Source organism: Ornithorhynchus anatinus, chromosome X1 (genome assembly GCF_004115215.2).
Source record: "Ornithorhynchus anatinus isolate Pmale09 chromosome X1, mOrnAna1.pri.v4, whole genome shotgun sequence".
In the NCBI taxonomy this organism is placed as follows: Eukaryota; Metazoa; Chordata; class Mammalia; order Monotremata; family Ornithorhynchidae; genus Ornithorhynchus; species Ornithorhynchus anatinus.
The window spans coordinates 17598585-17617633 of record NC_041749.1 but is presented as its reverse complement, the minus strand read 5'-3'; the positions used below and the strand labels follow the sequence as shown (position 1 = coordinate 17617633).

Here is a 19049-nt window from a genome sequence, read left to right as displayed (position 1 = left end):
ACCAGTGGCGCCTGTGGAAGAGGGGATGCTGCAAACTCCTCTCCCTAAATAAAGTGCTCTTTGAGCATTCAACTGGAATTAAGGGGGATGGTGAGCTAAATGGACTTCCTACCCCAATTCCCATGTGGAATTTTTTCTCCATTCTCTTCCTCCATTAACCTTCCCCCCCCCCCCCCGAACCTTCCAAATGCAATAAATTCACGCAGGCCTTTTTTCCATGCACACGTGAGACTTGAATAGATGACTTTCTTCTCTGGGACATCAGTCACTGACCTCACTGTGGCTCCTTCAGTGGGAGAAGCATCTCGTTCAAGATCATGATGGAAGACAGAAATGGGGGAAAACGTCAATTGGCCGAAAGTAAAATTTTCTTCTCGACTTCTAGTGCCATCCACAACTAAACTAATGCTCTGCAGCATGGACTAGAGGAAAGAGCACAGGACTGGGACTCAGAGGACTTGGGTTCTAATCCCAGCTCTGCTACTTGGCTGCGGTGTGACCTCGGGCAGGTCACTGAACTTTCCCGTGCCTCCGGTTCTTCATCTGTAAAATGGGGACTAACCATCTGTTCTCCTCCTACTTAGATTGTGAGTCCATTAAGGGAAAGCTACTGTGTCTGATGAGATTATAATAATAATATTCGTATTTGTTAAGCACTTACTATGTGCAGAGCACCGTTCTAAGCGCTGGGGGAGATACAGGGTAATCAGGTCGTCCCACGTGAGGCTCACAGTTAATCCCCATTTTACAGATGAGGAAACTGAGGCACAGAGAAGTGACTTGCCCACAGTCACACAGCTGACAAGCGGCAGAGCCGGGAGTCGAACCCAAGACCTCTGACTCCGAAGCCCGGGCTCTTTCCACTGAGCCACGCTGCTTCCCTAATTATCTGCCTCGATGCTTAGTGAGGTACTTCCCTCATTCGTTCAGTTGTATTTGTTGAGTGCTTCCTGTGCAAAGCACTGTACTAAGCGCTTGAGAGAGTACAATGTAACAATAGACACTTTCCCCGCCCAAGGCACAAAGTGAGCGCTAAATAAATACCACCATTATTATTAGCAGAAGAGAGCAAAAATATGATTAAGCCCATGGTAAATTTCCACCATAAAACACTATTTCACCTTTCAAACTACTTTCTTGTCAGGTCCTGTCCCTCTGACAAATGGCATGTGTTTTGCCCAAGACTTTAAAGAAGATATTCCCAGATCTGCTATTTTCAAGTCCAGGCTGCATTTTTCAGACTCAATGCCCTTGGCCTTCCAAAACAAAAAAAAGTCTGAAGCAGCAAGGGATACTACCTAGGACATCCTCTGAAATCGGCCCCATGGAGCCGTTGCTTCAGCTCTATAAAGCGGAGTGGACATTTCCCTCCATTGTTTGGAAAGATCCTTCCTCTGATCCATCCAAATCGTGAAGGAGCACGGAAGTGTGGGTGAATCTGAGTTATGAACTCCTTTCCTCGGCGAGGCTGCACTCAAATATAAAACCAATACGGGTATTTCTGTTTCCCTCGGGTAAGGCTAGAAAGAGATGCAGACTAAGCCGGAGGTCCCAATAAATCAGCACGTGAAAAATGAGAGGGTGATTGAAGTTTAAGGATCTTGCAGAACCTGTTTGTTGTTCAATGTTCCCTTTATTCTCTCCTATACTTTACCGACTTTACCTCCCCGCTCAGCCCTGCTCTGCAGCATTTCAGAGCCCTTTTCCCTTCCCCCCCTCTCCCCAGCACTCAGATCTGGATCCAGCTCTGAGGTGTGAAAGGATTTGAAAACTCATCACTGCCTGCGTTCCACCCAAGGGCTTCCTTGGGCACTCACCTTCTCTGTGCCTCAGTTTCCTCATCTGTAAAATGGGGATTAAATCTTCCTCCCTCCAATTTAGACTGTGGTCTCCATGTGGGACAGGGACTGTGTCCACCTGGTTATCTTGTATCTCTCACAGCACTTCGAACGGTGTTTGATACATAGTAAGCGCTTTACATATACCATCAAAAAATAAAGAAGTCAGAGCTGTCCCCACCTGGGACTTTTGCAGGAGATCCTGGGAAGATAATAATAATAATAAGGGTGGTATTTGTTAAGCGCTTACAATGTGCCAGGCACTTTTCTAAGCGCCGATAGGGGGGAACACAAGCAAACGGGGTTGGCCACAGTCCCTGTCCCACATGGGGCTCATAATCTTAATCCCCATTTTATGGATGAGGTAACTGAGGCCCAGAGAGGTGAAGTGACTTGCCCAAGGTCACCCCACAGACACGTAGCAGAGTCGGGATAGAACCCAGGTTCTTTTGGTTCCCAGGATCTATCCATCAGACCACACTGCTTCTCCAGTTCATTCAATAGTATTTATTGAGCGCTTACTATGTGCAGAGCACTGTACTAAGCGCTTGGAAGGTACAAATCGGCAACAGGTAGAGACAGTCCCTGCCCATTGACGGTAATTGCTCCAAAGATAGCTAATCCCGCCGTGCATTAGTGTCCACTGAGTGAAGAGTTGCTTCCAGCTACCTCCACCGTCACCAGAGAAGCAGCGGGACATAGTGGAAAGCTCCCGGGCTTGGGAGTCAGAAGACGTGGGTTCTAATTCCGACTCCACCACTTGCCTGCTCTGTGACCTTGGGTAAACCACTTCTCTGTGAAGAAGCAGGGTGGCTCAGTGAAAAGAGCCTGGGCTTCGGAGTCGGAAGGTCGTGGGTTCGACTCCCGGCTCCGCCGCTTGTCAGCTGTGTGACTGTGGGCGAGTCACTGAACTTCTCTGTGCCTCAGTCACCTCATCTGTCAAATAGGGATTAACTGTGAGCCTCACGTGGGACGACCTGATGACCCTGTATCTCCCCCAGCGCTCAGAACGGTGCTCTGCGCATAGTAGGCGCTTAACAAATACCAACATTATTCTCTGTGCCTCAGTCACCTCATCCGTCAAATGAGGATTAACTGTGACCCTCACGTGGGACAATCTGATGACCCTGTATCTACCCCAGCGCTTAGAACAGTGCTTGGCACATAGTAAGCGCTTAACAAACACCATAATAATGATAATAATAATTATTACCTCCTGCTCTATCCAGGATGGGTCCACCGGACATTTAAACTGAAACTCATGCCCGAAGTAGGCCGTGCAGTCCGAGCGTGAGACGGGGGGAAGGCGATGAAAAATGAAACCGCCTCGAATCAAAAAGTTCTAGCAGGCCGAGTTCTTCCTAACGGGGTGTTCTTGAGGCAGCCCTGTCCCCGAAACAGGGGACCTGTGGAAGAAGGGACGGTTCTCCTGGGAATCTGACTGCCGGGAGGATCCTCTTTGGGATGTCACATTCTGCAGCATCCTTGGCTACCTGGTCCAAAGATCCGGAGGGAGAGGCCTTTTGCGGGGTGTTGGCTAGTGACCGGCGGGGTCTTCTCCCTACGAGCCACAGGACACCCCCTCCCCAGGTAAGGTCTCCCCTAGTTACCTCCCCTAGTGACGGCGTGGCTTAGTGGAGAGATCCCGAGCTTGGGAGTCAAAGGACCTGGGTTCTAATCCCGACTCGGCCACAACACGCTGCCGTGTGACCTCGGGCCAGGCTCTTGGCTCCTCTGCGCCTCCATCACCCCCTCTGGAAAATGGGGATGAAGACTGTGGGCCCCACCTGGGGCCACCCGACGACCTCGTATCATCCCCGGCGCTTAGAACAGTGCTTGGCACATAGTAAGCCTTCATAAAAATACCCCTTGGGAGCCCCCTCCCACTTTTTAGCCTGCTTGCTTGCCGTCTTTCTGCTGGCCCTCTCCACCCCCACCCCCGAACTCAGGCGGGGGGCGACCCCAGGCCCAGGGGAAGGGGAGCCTCGCGAGGCCCCCCCCCCCCCCCAGCGCTCAGTACAGTGCCCGGCACAGAGTATGCGCTTAACGACTACTATTATTATTCCACCATTGATTCGGTGGTACTTACTGAGCGCCTACTGTGCGCAGAGCGCTGCGCTGAGCGCTTAGGGAGAGTACAATGGGGCAGCAGATGGAGAGCCAAGCAGGGGGATCCCCAGAGCCCGTGCCGAGGGGCCTCCGGCAGCTCCCTCTGCACCCACGGGATGCCCACCCTGGGGACCCCGCCCCAGGTCCAGCCCGGTCGCCCCTCACTCACCTCGGGGCGGAGAGCATCCTCCTGGCCCAGCCGGGGACCCCCCCCCCCCCCCGCCCCCGACCCCTGCCCCGGATCCCCCCCTCCAAAAGGGATCCAGCCCCCAGGACCGGCGGGATCCGCAGGATCTCCTCTTTCTTTCTGCCCGCAGATCCCAGGAGGCCGGGGGAGGCTGGGGGGCGGGGACACCGGGGCCCGGGAGGCCGGAGGGAGAGAGCCCGGGGTGGAAAACGAGGCAGGAGGGGCAAAGCTGCTTTAGGAAACGGCCCTCCCTCCTCCTCTTCCTCCCTCCCCACCAGCCGGCCGGGGTCCAGGCCCGGCTGCCGCCGTCCCGGCCCGGTTGCCCCCTGTGCCCCCTTCCCCTCCTCTCTGCACTGGGCTTATTCGTGTATATTATTTATTACCCTATTTATTTTCTTAATGAGGTGTACATCTCCACGAGTCTATTTATCGTCATGATGTCTTGTTTGGGTTTTGTTCTGCCTTGCTGTCTCCCCCGTTTAGACTGTGAGCCCGACATTGGGCAGGGATTGTCTCCGTCTGTTGCCCAATTGTCCGTTCCAAGCGCTTAGTACAGTGCTCCGCACATAGTAGGCGCTCAATAAATACTATTAAATGAATGAATGGATGAATGAAACGTCCCTCTCTCCTTCCCTTCCTCCCCACCAGCCGGCCGGGGTCCAGGCCCGGCTGCCGCCGTCCCGGCCCGGTTGCCCCCTGTGCCCCCTTCCCTCCCCTCGGCACTGGGCTTATTTGTATATATTATTTATTACCCTGTTTATTTTCTTACTGAGGTGTACATCTCCACGATTCTGTTTATCTTCATGATGTCTTGTTTTGGTTTTGTTCTGCCTTGCTGTCTCCCCCGTTTAGACTGTGAGCCCGACATTGGGCAGGGATTGTCTCCGTCTGTTGCCCAATAGTCCGTTCCAAGCGCTTAGTACAGTGCTCCGCACATAGTAGGCGCTCAATAAATACTATTAAATGAATGAATGGATGAATGAAACGTCCCTCTCTCCTTCCCTTCCTCCCCACCAGCCGGCCGGGGTCCAGGCCCGGCTGCCACCGTCCCGGCCTGGTTGCCCCCTGTGACCGGGACAAGGAATGTGTCCTCACTTGGGTTGCTGCGGTGGCAGGAAGAGAGAAGGGGGGAGAAGGAAGGGGGAGAAGGGAGGAAGAGAGAGGGGAGAAAAAGAAGCAGAGGGAGAGAGAAAAAAGAAAAGAGAGAGAAGGACAGAAAGGGGGAAAAGCCCCATTTCATGCTCTGGACTTTCATTCATTCTTTCATTCGGTCCTATCGATGGAGCACTTACTGTGTGCAAAACACTGTACTGTGCGCTTGGGACAGTACGATCCAAAAATAAACGGAGGACTTTGAATGGGGCGACTTTAGCGCTCAGCTCTGATGGCCCAAGATGCAGCCAAGCAGCCTGGTTTCGGCCAAAAGACAGAGGTACGTTCGAGAACATGCTCCGAATTTGCGCCGCGGACCCTAAGGACAGTAGGTCGAAGAGCAGAATTTCTTAAAGAAGAGAGGGAGTCACCAGATGTGGGAATCCCAGCTCTGATGGTCCCCTGCTAGGCTGTAAGCTCATTGTGGGTAGGAAACGTGCCCGTTTATTGTTATACTGTACCATCCCAAGGGCTTAGCACAGTGCTCTGCACACAGCTCTCAATACATACCGCTGAATGAACGAGTGACCTTCGGCAAGTCGCGACGGCTCTGGGGCCTCAGTTTCCTCAACTGTAAAATGGAAATCATATCCCTGCTCTCCTCCTCTGTCCTCTCCGATTATCTTGTAATCCAACTCAGCCCTGAGCATCTAGCGAGTGCTGAATAGAAACCATAATCAGCATCACCGTCATTATCGTCATTTTAAAGCAATTATTGAATGCAAAACGTTATAGTAATAATAATAATGATAATTGTGGTATTTGTTAAGCGCTTACTATGTGCCAAGCACTGTTCTAAGTGCTGGGATAGATACAAGGTAATCGGGTTGTCCCAGGTGGGGCTCACAGTCTTAATCCCCATTTTACAGATGAGGTAACTGAGGCACAGAGAAGTGACGTGACCAAGGTCACACAGCAGACAAGTGACGGAGCTAGTAAGTACCTGGAAGAGTAAAGAAGAAACAAGGCTCACACCGTAAAACCCTCAGATGGCTTACAATCAAATGAGAGAAACCAACAGGTAGAACCACGGAGCAACAGTGTTAGCCGAACAAAGACATCTCAGGAAGGAGCCCTGCTATATCAGGATGAAGTAGCTAAATATTTTCATCGCATAGCCAATTGAAAATATAATTAGCGTATCTAAAGTGCCGAGGGTAGCAATAAAATGCCTAACTGCTCTGGGTGGGTGTCAGGCTGATGGATTGGGGAGTTGGGAAACAAGAAAGGCTTCCTGGAAGAGGCGAGATTTGGGGAGTGCTTGGAAGGAGAGGAGAACAGTGATCTGGTGGAATGGGGATAAGGGTGAAGGGAATTCCTGTCCCGGGTAACGGTGTGACCAAGAGGACGGAGATGGGACTGGGAAACCCATGGGCTGGGGACTCAACCTGAAGAGCACGTGAGTGTGTGGGTCACACCAGGGACTTGCTTCGGGGTTCTGATCATTCAGTGGAGCCCCAGTTCAGTCCAGATCCCTAGTGAGATGGAACACTGACACAGGGTAATGATAATAATAATAATGATGGTATCTGTTAAGCACTTACCACGTGCCAGGCGCTGTACTAAGTGCTGGGGTGAATACAAGCAAATCAGGTTGGACACAGCCCCTGTTCCATGTGGACCTCACGGTCTCAGTCCCCATTTTACAGATGAGGTAACTGAGGCACAGAGAAGTGAAGTGACTTGACCAAGGACACGCAACAGATAAGTGGCAGAGCTCAAATTAGAACCCAGGTCCTTCTGACTCCCGGAACCATGTTCTATCTACGAGACCATGCTGCTTCTGCACTTTCCCAAACTGGTCTTTCCATCCAGGGGTCCTTAGGGTGACTAAGTTGTAGTGGACTCCCTTGATCAGATTCCTTGATGATGACCCTAGTGGATAGAGCATGGGCCTGGGAGTCTGAAGGTCATGGGTTCTAATCCCAGCTCTGCCACTTGTCTGGTGTGTGATCTTGGTCAAGTCACTTAACTTCTCTATACCTCAGTGACCTCATCTGTAAAATATGGGATTAAGACTGGGAACCTCAGGTGGGACAACCTGATTACCTTGCATCTACCCCAGTACTTAGAACAGTGCTTGGCACATAGTAAGCCCTTAACAAATACCATCATTATCACCATTACAGTGCCTGGCACTTACAAGCACCATAATCATCATTATTATTATTTTTATTTTCTCTAAAGCGGCCCCGTCGAGTGAGGCAGATGGGGAGGAGGCCCACACCTAGATGGGGCCACCAGATTGCAGGAACTCTAGGCCCAGCACTAGTTCCGGTCTTTGTAAAAGTGCTCAACAATAGTCGAGCAGGTTGCCGTGCCACGGTGGGTGTAAAAACGGGTCCCGAAAATGGAAAGGGTCAATTGGCATTGACACTAAAAATGAAACTGGGGAGAGAGGTGGGTGCTTAGGTGTGCTGGGAAAGGAGGCAGTGCAAACCTATTTGGGTCCTTGCCTCTGCCTGCAGTGGGGTCTTGTCTTATGCCATCGAGTCGCTTCCGACCCATAGGGACACCACGGACACATCTCTCCCAGAACGTCCTGCTCTCCATCTGCGATCATTCTGGTAGTGGATGCAAGATTTTTCTTGGTAAAAATAAGGAATTGGTTTACCATTGCCGCCTTCCACTCAGTAAACTCGAGTGTCCGCCCACGACTCTCTCCCGTGCCTCTACTGCCCAGCATGGGTGAGTTTTGACTTGGAGCCGATTGTCTTCCACTGGCTAGCCACTGGTCAAGCTAGGAATGGAATGGGTTAGGCCTCTGCTTGACTCTTTCTCCCGTAGCCGAGACTGGTAGAGGACTGGAAACTCTCCAGGTGCGACCTTGAGAGGGGACAATGGGGTGGTACAGCAAGGAAAATCATGCTGGAGAGGGCCATTTTCCAGAGGTGGAAATGCTCACCGCAACTCTATCCTCCCCTCCCACTGGGGTTGACTATGGCACACTTCTCAGGTCACGTCCCATATGGGACTCACAATCTTTATCTCCATTTTACAGATCAGAAAACTGAGGCACAGAGAAGTGAAGTGACTTTCATAATAATGGTAATAATCGTAGTGTTTGTTAAGTGCTTACTATGTAATAATAATAACGTTGGTATTTGTTAAGCGCTTACTATGTGCCGAGCACTGTTCTAAGCGCTGGGGTAGACACAGGGGAATCAGGATGTCCCGTGCCAGGCACTGGTCTAAGCGCCGGAGTGGATATGAGCAAATCGAGTTGGACACAGTCCCTGACCCACCTAGGACTCACAGTCTCAATCCCCATTTGACAGGTGAGGTAACTGAGTCACAGACAAGTGAAGTGACTTGCCTAAGGTCACAAGGCAGACAAACGCTGCTGATGTAGAAGCAGCATGGAGTAATGAATAGAGCCCGGGCCTAGAGGTCGGACAGTCATGGGTTCTAGTCCCGGCTCCGCCACTCATCTGCAGGGCCGGAGTGAGAACTCACGTCCGTCTGACTCTCGACCCCATTCTGTAGACCACACTGCGCTTTGCCTAATGTGGAGAAGTCCCAGCTTTTCCAGGATATAGAGTGTAAGCAAGCCCTTCCCCTCAACTCCCAGGTTGAAGAATTTATACCTCTCATGCGGTAAATTCACCATGATGTGTTAATTGTTTTTAGGAATCATTTTTAAGCAGTACGAATCGTTTCACTGTGGCTTAGAAGAAAGGAGAGCTAAAATGAGGATGCCTTTCTCGCAGGTCAATTCAACGCTAAAAATCCCTCCGGATGGCGAGGACAATAAACTCTGATGTTGCAAGCGGTTGATTTCTGACGACCTTATTTCGCCTAACGGTGTACTGAAGCAAGCGGGGAAAGCGCGATTTGGGCAGCAGCTTTCCCAAGTAGAGTTTTACTAATATTTTGGAGGATAAACAAATCTCGGATACACAGATACACATTTAGAGCCATATGTTTTGAAAGCCCTGCTTGTCCATGAGGGGATACTTCTTACTGTTGCTATTGCAGTATTCCTTTTGCAGTACGTCTGTGCAGAATAATTATTCCGGAGATCAGGCCGGAAATGTTAGGCCATCTGTTCTGACGTCAGGTTTGATCTGCCTTTCTTAACCTTGGGGTCTATGGAATATTGTGAAGCTTCAAGAAAGTTGCCCCAAAGGTAGGGTTACTAAGAAACCAAAATGTGTGACCTGCAGCAGAGATGAATTAATAATAATACTAATAATAATTCTAGTATCTGTGGGCCAGGCACTGTTCTAAGCTACAAGCAAATCAAGTGGGATACAGTCCCTGTGCCTGCTGGGGCTCACAGTCTCAATCCCCATTCTACAGATGAGGAAACTGAGGCACAGAGAAGTGAAGTGACCTGCCTGAGCTCACACAGCAGACAAGTGGTGGAGCCGGGATTAGAACCCTCAGCCTTCTCACTTCCAGGCTCCTGCTCTATCCACTTCCACTCTCTGAATTAAACTCTCTCTTATTCATTAGATCGTATTTTTTGAGCGCTTACTGTGTGTGGAGCACTGTACTAAGCACTCGGAAAGTAAAATTCGGCAACAGATAGAGACAATCCCAGCCCAACAAGGGGCTCACAGTTATAGAATCCCTTATGTCAAATATCTCCAGGCTCTAGAATTGTGTTCCGTTGGAGGGGAACACATGAGTTCTGAGGCAGTTATGGGCACTAAAGCTACAGTTGTCAAGAGCCATCTTTAAAATAAAATTAAAATGCCCTCCCTCTACCCTACACTGTCTTTGCCTAGGCAAGTCTAGGTTCGCGTAGGGTCTCCGCCCTCTCTTTTAATAATAATAATAATAATAATGTTGGTATTTGTTAAGCGCTTACTATGTGCAGAGCACCGTTCTAAGCGCTGGGGTAGATCCAGGGTCATCAGGTTGTCCCACGTGAGGCTCACAGTTAATCCCCATTTTACAGATGAGGTGACTGAGGCACAGAGAAGTGAAGTGACTCGCCCACAGTCACACAGCTGACAAGTGGCAGAGCCGGGAGTCGAACCCATGACCTCTGACTCCGAAGCCCAGGCTCTTTCCACTGAGCCACGTCTCTTTTCTCATCCACAGTCAGACCGAAACGTTTACTAGCCATTTCTAGACTGAAAGTTCCTTCTGGGCCGGGAACATTTTCTACCAATGTCTGTTGCATTGAATTCTCTGCTAAGGGCTTAGTACAGTGCTTTGCACACAGTGAGCACTCAATAAATACCACTGATTTAGCAAACGATTGGTCACACAGCATGACGTAACATTAGTGTTAGTTGGAAAAAAAACCCTAAACTCACATAAACCGCCCTTCTAGACTCTGAGCCCGCTGTGGGCGGGATTGTCTCTGTTTGTTGCTGAATTGTACCTTCCAAGCGTTTAGTACAGTGCACTGCACACAGCGTGGCTCAGTGGAAAGAGCCCGGGCTTGGGAATCGGAAGACAAGGGTTCGAATCCCGGCTCTGCCACTTGTCAGTTGTGTGACTGTGGGCAAGTCACTTCACTTCTCTGTGCCTCAGTTACCTCATCTGTAAAATGGGGATTAAGACTGTGAGCCTCACGTGGGACAACCTGATTACCCTGTATCTACCCCAGCGCTTAGAACGGTGCTCTGCACACAGTAAGTGCTTAACAACTACCAACATTATTATTATTAAGTGCTCAATAAATATGACTGACTGGATGAATGAATGAACATATCTTTAATCAAATAAAAACGGGATTTGCAACTAGTTCTCGATCATCAGTTGACTCTGAACTCTACCCTGTCCAGAGCAATGTATTACATAAAAATATATTACATTTTGGGTGGTTTTTTTTTTGTCAAGGTGACAATATTCACAGAATTCCTGTGTATGCAGGGAAATGTACCAGAAAAGACCAATTTGAAAGTAATATTTTCTCCCACATTGCTTGCAATCACCTGGTTCTTTTTAACCTTCTCTTTCCTCACCTATGAACTTGGATTTTCACGTCTCAAGCACTTTGCTACCCACCCCACCACCAGCCCCGTATCACTTACGTCGTTATCTTTCTACTCTGCCGCTTCCCCTCTATATAATTCATTTTAATTTCCGTCTTCCTCTCTAGGTTGTAAGCTTCTTGTGGGTAGGGATCAGGTCTACAGCTTTATTTTACCATATTCCCCCAAGCACTTAGGAAGTACTCAATAAATACTTTTGAAGAACTGATCGACTGATGGAATCTTTCTCCGTTTTTGATTCCGCCTTTGGATATCCCAATCTCCAGAAAGCCTTGGCTCAAAGAAAAATGTCTCCTCGCTGGATTACTGCCACCAGGCTGGTCTGCCTAATTGATTGATTGATTCATAGAAGGTTGAATACCAACAAAATGCAAAGGAGCTTCACTTCGGTATGGCGATAGACAACTCACTGTGACACTCTCTTGCAGTCTGCCAGAGGCCACGCTGACTTTTCAAATTTCGTTTTTTATCTCTTTGGCTATCACTGGCCAGCATCTGGCCAAAGTAGCAAAATTTGATGGTAGCGTTCAGTCAATCAATCAACGGTACTTCTTGAGTGCTTGCGTGGCTCAGTGGAAAGAGCCCGGGCTTCGGAGTCAGAGGTCATGGGTTCGATTCCCGGCTCTGCCACTTGCCAGCTGGGTGACCGTGGGCGAGTCGCTTCACTTCTCTGGGCCTCAGTTACCTCATCTGTAAAATGGGGATTAACTGTGAGCCTCACGTGGGACAACCTGATTACCTGTATCTCCCCCAGCGCTTAGAACAGTGCTCTGCACATAGTAAGCGCTTAACAAATACCAACATTATTATTATCATTATTATTATTATTATTACTATGTGCAAAGCATTATACTAAGCACTTGGGAGAGCACACTATAATGTGTCCATGTATTGTTATATTGTACTCTCCAAAGCGCTTTGTACAGCACTCTGCCCTTCAGAAAACACTCAATAAATACGACTGAATTAAAACAACTGAGTTAAGCAGACGCGTTCCCTGCCCACAACGAGTTTACAGTCTAGAGGATTTATTAAGTGAGTTTACTTATTAAGCGAGTTAATAAATTAGGGTTAGTTCTGTGCTGCCAATGAAAACGTTTGGCTTGGTGTCGAATTTTCTGTAATTAGATCGCTTCATAATTTGTTATGTAAGTCATCATGCTTCTTTTCAGTTCATGGTGCTGGTTTGATTCTGCTACGTGATTCGTAATGATCTGTGTGTCTTCTTTGGAAGCAGTGTTGCCTAGTGGGAAGAGGACGGGCTTGGAAGTCAGAGGGCCTGGGTTCTAATCCTGACTAGGCCAATTGTCGACCGTGTGATGGCGGGCGCTTCCATTTTCTCGGCGTCGGTTTCCTCATCTGTAAATTGGGAACCAAGTATCTGTTCTCCCTCCTACTCAGACTGTGAATCCTATGTGGGTCAAGGACTGTGTCCGACCCGGTTATCTTGTACCTACCCCATTGTTTAGTACAGTGCTTGGCACATAGTAAGCTCTTAAAAATTGCCACCATCTTTACTATTATTATTATATACTATTATTATGTGCCTTCAGAGCACATCGATGGCATAGAGCGATGACTAGGGTTGCTCCCTCAGAGCCTTTGATGCATGTCTTCTGTTGAGCTGGAAGAGTTTCCCAGTGAAGGAAGGTGTCTACAATTAAGTTATATTATACTCTCCCATGAGCTTAATATAGTGTTCTGCACCCCCTAAGTGCTCAATAAATATGACAGACTCCTTGACTGAGTAGAAGTGTATTTTGATGCCTCCCTGTGAGCCTCGTGTGGGAAAAGAATAATGTCTGATCTGCTCACGTTGTACCTCCTGCAGGACTTAGCACAAATATCCCTAGTGTTCTTATTGTCACTGGTTATTGAATACTCAAATATGACAGACTAGAAGAGGTTGAAAAAGAAAGGTTCTACCCCACAGCCCTGCTTCACTCTAATGGTGCTGGTGAAAGGGTCAGACCAGGTATCTCCTTCAACTCTGACTCAACCAACCATTCCATCATGAGAAGCTGCGTGGCCTAGTGGTTAGCGTATGGGCTTTGGAGTCAGAAGGACCTGGGTTCTAATGCCAGCTCCGCCACTTGTCTGCTGTGTGATCTTTAGGCAAGTCACTTAACTTCTTTGTGCCTCAGTTCCCTCATCTGCCAAATGGGGATTAAGACTATGAGCCCCATGTGGGACATGGTCCGTGTCTAACCTGATTATTTTGTATCTACCCCAGTGCTTAGTACAGTGCCCAGCACGTAGTAAGCACCTAACAGCTACCATTAAGAAAATAAGAGGATTTTAGTGAATTTCAAGGCAGTCAAACTTGAGTCATTTCCACATCCCCGATCTTTTGGTGGTGTCAAAAACTCTCGTGAGCTTAATGAACACAGATAAAGGCGACTTGCTCCCTGTCCTTTTCCCGCATCTGTTACAGTGCATAACTGGCCTCCCAGCTTCCAGCCTTCTTGTCTCCAATATACAGTACAAAGTGAGGAGAAGAGAAGAGAATCAGGGAAGACCTCCACAGGGAAATGGGATTGCAGAAGGGCTGTAAAGATCCTGACTAGCTTGTACAGACCCCAGTACTTAGTATAGTGTTTGGCACATAATAGATGCTTAAAAAATACCATTAAAAAAAAAGATGTGGACAGCTACTTTTGGAAAATGATTGCGGGGAGGTAGTTCCCCGCTGGGGTAAATACAAGCAAATTGCGTTGGACACAGTCCCTGTCCCATGTGGGGCTCACGGGCTCAAATCCCCATTTTACAGATGAGGAACTAAGGCACAGATAAGTGAAGTGACTTGCCCAAAGTCACACAGTTGACAAGTGACGGAGCCGGGATTAGAACCTCTGACTCCCAAGCCCGTGCTCTTTCCACTGAGCCACGCTGCTTCTCTTTGAAGGTGGGGAAGGATGTGGTTTGGCAGATCTGGGGGAAGACAGGGGTCCTGGCAGGTGGAAAAATGGGAGCAGTGGGTCAGAGGTGGGAATGGCAAGAGCAAGGTATTCGGGGATTGTGGGCAGGGAACATGTCTACCAACTCTCTTATATGGTACTCTCCCAAGTGCTTAGTTCAGTGCTCTGCACACAGTAAGCGGCCAGTAAATACCACTGATTGATCGATTCAACTCATATAGTCAACACCCTGCGTCAGCCAAGGTGACAGAATCAGAGATTTCCACATGGTGTCGAGCCAAAATGCCAGGCAGATCTAGGCCTGATTAGCTTCCGAGGCCAAATGTAATGAGGTCAGTCTCTTTCAGACAGGTGAAAGAGTTGAAATAATGTAGGACAGAGACTGTGTCCAATCTGATTATCTTGTATCAACCCCAAGACTCCGTGCAGGGCTTATCACACAGTGAATGCTTAACGGGTATCTTTATTAGAAAGCGTTGAGTAATTATTCAGATCATTCTGGCAAATCCTCAGATCCAAACTCACAATTGAGGTTAAAGAGGATGTTTGGTGTTGGGGCTTTAACTGTCCAGATGTGTTGTTGACATCGTTCAGATGGACAGTTCCTCTCTCTACCTTATTTTGCTGGACTAGATGCCGTCCATGTCACCCAGAATATTGAAAAAACATCCAATAATCACGACATCTGTGAGAGCTTAGGTGATTCTTCACGAGTAGTTCCTTTGCTATGCCAATTCGTCACAGTCTTCCTACTGTCAGTCTTTTTCAATGGTAAATAGTACATGACGTCAATGTTAAAAATGTATCGCCCTCCTGGGATAAAAAAACTGTGGATATTAGTATTCCCTCCCCACGGGAGGCTGAAAGCTTTGGATCACGGAGCAAAGCAGAGTGACTCACTCCTCTCCCACTATTACACTCTATTTCACAGGGTCGGACTTTTCAGAGAATAAATCGGATGAACGTATTCTCTCGGAGCCCTCCAGTTCTCGACTTAGCTTCTTTAAGACAATGCTTAGTAATCTTTGTAGTTAAGAGGATCACAAACCCATGGTGAAATGCAACACCCTGGAAGCTATTTAATTTTATTTCAATTTAGAAGAATATCTGGTCTTTCCGTAATTGTCACCCATTAGTGAAATGAGAGATCTGAAAATTGGTGTATGCTGAAGCTGGATTTTGATGTGAAAAATGAAATTCAGGATGCTGACTTCTAAATGATTAAAAATAAGAATTCACTGCCCTTTCCCAGAAACAAGGAGTTGGTCAGAAAGCAGCATTCTTCTAATGTTTCTCTTCCTAAGCAAACACCAACAACCAGTGAAAAATAGTTTCTATGGGAGTGCTCACGTGTCTCTGAATTTACACAGAAATCCCTTAGGAAATATTTATGTATATATTTCTGACATTGATTTCTGTTTTTTCTTATAGTTTTTTTGTTGTATTTCTATGTTTCTGTTCTGTATCCTTAGTTAAGTTTATGCATTTTTGGTTTATTTTGGTTTATCCCCTCTCTCCCACTGGACTTTGTCTTAATTTCCTTTTTATTGCCTCCACTGTGTCGGCCAGATCTGCGTGGGGTTTTTTAAAGGGGAATTTTCTCATGGAAAATTCCTTATCTCATTTGAATCTGCCCAGGCCAAACCAATGTTTAAGTGCTAAGTTAATATTAGCAGTGATTGTCACGTTCAGAAAAGACTAATGTTTCTGAACCCCCAGCCCGTTTCTGAGCATGCTCCATCTGCCCATCCATCTGCCTGACAGAGAGGATTTTGGTCCGCCCAGTACCTCATCTTATCCTCACACCCCTCCATCAACTTGTAAGGCATCGGGACACTCTCCAGAGTTCAGAGTTCGGTGATTTTTTTGAAATGGTATTTATTAAGCGCTTACTATGTGCCAGGCACTGTACTAAGTGCTGGGGTTGGACAGCGAACCAGTTTGGACACGGTCCAGGTCCCACATGGGCCTCCCAATCTTAATCCCCATTTTACAGATGAGGTAACTGAGGCACAGAGAAAGTAAGTGACTTGCCCGAAGTCACACAGCAAAGTGGCAGAGCCGGGATGAGAACCCAGGTTCTTCTGACTCCCGGGCCCGTGCTCCGTCCATCAGGCCTTGCTGCTTCTCTAATGGAGTCCACTAAAACCCTTAGGCCCCACAAGCATCGGTCGCACAGATTTCCGGGCCAGTCACTTCAATCTTATAAGAAAAGCAGCCCCGCCTACCTGACACTAATCCTCTCACGCTACGGTTCAAGCAGTAAACGCTTTCATCATTAGCAGACTAGAAAGGCAGGTTTCGTAAATCTCACTGAAAACAGGTTTTACAAAAAACCAAGTCGCCTTAACTTCAGGTTTATTCTGGGGGGACCCGGTGAAAAACACTGCCGACGGCCTGACGGAATGACTGATGATTAGTGGGGGGGGACCGCCGACAGCAAGAAACAATTCCAGACGCTCTTTTGTTACTCTGCATTTGTATTTACATCAATCGAGCAATCGATCGTCTTTACTGAGCACTTACCGTGTTCAGCACTGTACTAAATGCTTAGGAGGGTACAGAGTTGATGGACTTGTTCCTTGCCCACAAGGACCTTGTAATCTAGAGGCAGACATTAAAATAAATTGTGGATAGACTGGTAAAAGACTGGTTACCCTACTCGTGGATGGAAGCACAGGATGACTGCCGATTCAGTCGCACAAGCGTCGCAGAAAGCCATGACCTACCTAAATCAGCCTCTCCCTTCTCCACATCTCCTACAAGACTCAGAACCTGTCAGGACTGATTACAGAAGAGGAGTAAAATGAGGGTAGAATAGTCTACAGCGTCTGTGTTAACAAGCAAGGTCACATAACGACGACGGAATAAGCGAAAGGAGGAAGGATTGCTCAGAAACAGGCAACTAAAACGGAACAGTAAAAAGTGTTCAAAGGGGGAATTGGGAAGATGTCGGTGTTTCCCTGGCATTTACACACATCCACTGGTGGTAGGAATAGTATTTATTAAATGCTTACTGTGTGCAGAGCACTGTGCTGGGAAAGAATACCCAGGTGGGAATTAGATACGGTCCCTGTCCCTCAGGAGCCTCGCAATCTAACACATTATAATAATTGTGGTGTTTGTTAAGCGCTTAGTATGTGCCAAACACTGTTCTAAGCTCTGGGGTAGAAAAGCTAGTGAATTTGGACAAAGTCCATTTTCCACATACGCCTCACAGTCTTAATCCCCATTTTACAGATGAGGTAACTGAGGCACGGAGAAGTTAAATGACCTGCCCGAGGTCACACAGCAGAAGCCTGTTGGAGGTGACACCAGAACCTAGGGCTTGCTGACTCCCAGGCCCGTCCCTTATCCGCTGAGCAATTAGACACAATCTGTGGGTGAGAGGACAACAGCCTTAGTTAGGCAGGAAGATACCTAGCACTATCGTGGTCCTCTTTCTGATTCATTTCTCTCACTAATGGGGTTTCCTGGGCAGGATCTTGCCTTACCACAGATGGATAACAGTAACTGTGGTATTTGTTAAGTGCTTATGCAGTGTCAAGCACTGTACTAAACTCTGGGGTAGATGCCACAAGTCTCAGTCGGGGCTCACAGCCCAAGTAGCAGGGAGAACACGTACTGAATCCCCACTTAGCAGATGAGGGAACTGAGGGACAGAGAAACTAAATTGCTCAAGATCGCACAGCAGCCAAGTGGCGGAGCAGAGATTAGAACTCAGGTCCTCTGACTCCCAGGCCTGGGCTATTTCCTCTAATCCATGCTCCCCTCCCCACCCCACCCTCTGCTCCTCCCCCTTCCCCTCCTCTCAGCACTGTGCTCATTTGTATATATTATTTATTACCCTATTTATTTTGTTAATGAGGTGTACATCCCCTTGATTCTATTTATCGTGTTAATGTTGTTTTTGTTTTGTTGTTGTGCTCTGCTGTCTGTCTCTTCCAATTAGATGTGAGCCCGTCACTGGGCAGGGACCGTCTCTATCTGTTGCCGAATTGTACGTTCCAAGCGCTCAGTACAGTGCTCTGCACATAGTAAGCGCTCAGTAAATACTATTGAATGAATGAATGAATGCTACTCCAGGGAGGATGCGGCCTTCCTAGAAATGTGTTCACTAACATTTAATAATAATAATAATAATAATGTTGGTATTTGTTAAGCGCTTACTATGTGCCAAGCACTGTTCTAAGCGCTGGGATAGGTGGAAGAGGTATGATTTGATCACGCTCGTTGGGATTTACAGCCTTTTTCCGGGCCAGCGGTGGGGCGGTGGTAGTCCTACCAAGGTTCAACCTCTTTCCCTCCTAAATTTCTTCTCCAGCATATAAATTAATACAGTAACTCGCCTGGGAAAGATCAAGGACACCTTTGATTACCCATCATGGCCCAATTTCAAGTAACAAAATAACATTTCAATGGGGAAATTCCTTCACGCAGAAGATGAAAGCGCTCTCCTCTAGCAGCACGGTGGAGTGGAAAGCGCCTGGGCCTGGATGTCGGAGGACCTGAGTTCTAATCACTCATTTCCCTATTTATCATTACCCTATTTATCATAACCCTATTTATTCTGTTAATGAGAATCACCCAGATTCTATTTATTTGCTGTTGTTTTAATGAGATGTTCTTCCCCTCGACCCTATTTATTGCCATCGTTCTGGTCCCCGCATTAGACCGTAAGCCCGTCAAAGAGCAGGGACTGTCTCTGTTACCGATTTGTACATTCCAAGCGCTTAGTACAGTGCTCTGCACATAGTAAGTGCTCAATAAATACTATTGAATGAATGAATGAATAATCCCAGCTCTGCCAATCACCTGCTCTGTGAATTTGGGAAAATCGCTCAACTTCTCTGTGCCTGTTCCCTCATTTGTAAAATGGGGATTCAATACC

General features: G+C 47.8%; 1 protein-coding gene and 1 non-coding gene across 2 annotated transcripts in view; both read right to left on the bottom strand.

The window, feature by feature from the left end:
- HTR4 (5-hydroxytryptamine receptor 4) overlaps positions 1-19049 on the bottom strand; it is a 303493-nt gene that overhangs the window by 211434 nt on the left and 73010 nt on the right. The window lies entirely within an intron of this gene.
- LOC114806755 lies at positions 7985-8123 on the bottom strand. The gene has a single exon (XR_003754817.1). It is a non-coding gene; the product is annotated as a small nucleolar RNA SNORA7 (small nucleolar RNA).